General features: G+C 49.9%; 1 pseudogene; it reads right to left on the bottom strand.

Annotated features, from left to right (window-relative positions):
- Positions 1 to 645: 645 nt before the first annotated feature.
- The window catches only part of LOC131359431 (basic proline-rich protein-like), a 7,190-nt pseudogene continuing 5,718 nt past the window's right edge, over positions 646 to 2,117 (bottom strand).

Raw genomic sequence — 2,117 nt, forward strand, 5'->3', positions numbered from 1 at the left:
TCACACACACACACTCACACACACACACAAAGGCACTGCGCTTTATACATACTTTACATACGCACACACAAACACAACCATAAACACACACACTGCACTTTACACACTTTACTTACACACACACACACAGACAAACAGAACCACAGTCACACACACACTCACACTCACACACACACACACACAAAGGCACTGCGCTTTATACACTTTACATACACACACACAAACGCAACCATAAACACACACACTGCACTTTACTTACACACACACATACACACACAAATAGAACCACAGTCACACACACACATATACACACACACACTCACACACACACTTTACATACACACACACACACACACACACAAACACAACCTTACAAAATACAACACAAGACACTGCACTTTACACACACATACACAAATACAACCTTAAACACACACACACACACACACACACGACTAAACAGCTGAGTGAAGGTTAATGAAGCAGACATCTGGAGAGACGTGGAGACAGATCTGGTATCAGGAGAAGGCTGTGTGAAGAGACGCTATACGTCTTTGTGAGAAGAATAAAATAATGAGAAAAAGGAATGAAGAGAATGAAGAATGGAGTGAAGCGTGCAGTTCCTCCTGCACTGACGCTGATCTTTCATTTCTCACGCTGAGTGGAGGAAGTGTTACATGTCTGGTGTGAACGGAATGAAACGGAATGAATTGGAATTGCTGGTGGAGGTGTTGGTGATGGAGGTGATGATGGTGGTAATGGTGCTGGTGGTGGTGATGGTGGTGGTAATGGTGCTGGTGGTGGTGATGGTGGTGGTAATGGTGATGGTGCTGGTGGTGGTGGTGATGGTGGTAATGGTGATGGTGGTGGTGATGGAGGTGATGGTGCTGGTGGTGGTGATGGTGGTGGTGATGGAGGTGATGGTGATGGTGCTGGTGGTGGTGATGGTGGTGGTGATGGTGATGGTGGTGGTGATGGTGGTGGTGATGGTGCTGGTGGTGGTGATGGTGGTGGTAATGGTGATGGTGCTGGTGGTGGTGGTGATGGTGCTGGTGGTGATGGTGATGGTGGTGGTGATGGAGGTGATGGTGACGGTGGTGATGGTGCTGGTGGTGGTGATGGTGGTGGTGATGGAGGTGATGGTGCTGGTGGTGGTGATGGAGGTGATGGTGCTGGTGGTGGTGATGGTGGTGGTAATGGTGATGGTGCTGGTGGTGGTGGTGATGGTGGTGGTGATGGAGGTGATGGTGCTGGTGGTGGTGCTGGTGCTGGTGGTGGTGGTGATGGTGGTAATGGTGGTGGTGATGGAGGTGATGGTGATGGTGGTGCTGGTGGTGGTGCTGGTGGTGGTGATGGAGGTGATGGTGGTGATGGTGCTGGTGGTGGTGATGGTGGTGGTGATGGAGGTGATGGTGATGGTGGTGGTGATGGTGCTGGTGGTGGTGATGGTGGTGGTGATGGAGGTGATGGTGATGGTGGTGGTGATGGTGGTGGTGATGGAGGTGATGGTGCTGGTGGTGGTGATGGTGGTGGTGATGGAGGTGATGGTGATGGTGGTAATGGTGATGGTGCTGGTGGTGGTGCTGGTGATGGTGGTAATGGTGATGGTGCTGGTGATGGTGGTGGTGATGGAGGTGATGGTGGTGATGGAGGTGATGGTGATGGTGATGGTGGTGGTGATGGAGGTGATGGTGATGGTGCTGGTGGTGGTGATGGTGGTGGTGATGGAGGTGATGGTGGTAATGGTGATGGTGCTGGTGGTGGTGATGGTGGTGGTGATGGTGATGGTTCTGGTGGAAGCATCACATCGTAAACAGATTGCACTGGTTTTCTCCTCTGGTGTGATCATGCAGGACATTGTGAGAATAATTAGAACTTCAGTAAGCTCCTCATGTCTCCTTGAACGTTTTGTCCTTAGTAAATGATGACGCCTGATCCAGAGCAGTTTGGAGATTTTCGCAAAATCATCTTGTTTTCTTGTCCTTGTTAAGACACAAACGAGTTTCTGTGGCAGAAACGAGATCGTGGGATAAAGCGGATGAAAAATCTGCAGGCGAGATGCTAACACCTAGCATACAAATGAGCTCGGCTAATAACGAAACCTGGGAAAAAAACCA

This window comes from Hemibagrus wyckioides, linkage group LG09, assembly GCF_019097595.1.
Source record: "Hemibagrus wyckioides isolate EC202008001 linkage group LG09, SWU_Hwy_1.0, whole genome shotgun sequence".
Classification (NCBI taxonomy): Eukaryota; Metazoa; Chordata; class Actinopteri; order Siluriformes; family Bagridae; genus Hemibagrus; species Hemibagrus wyckioides.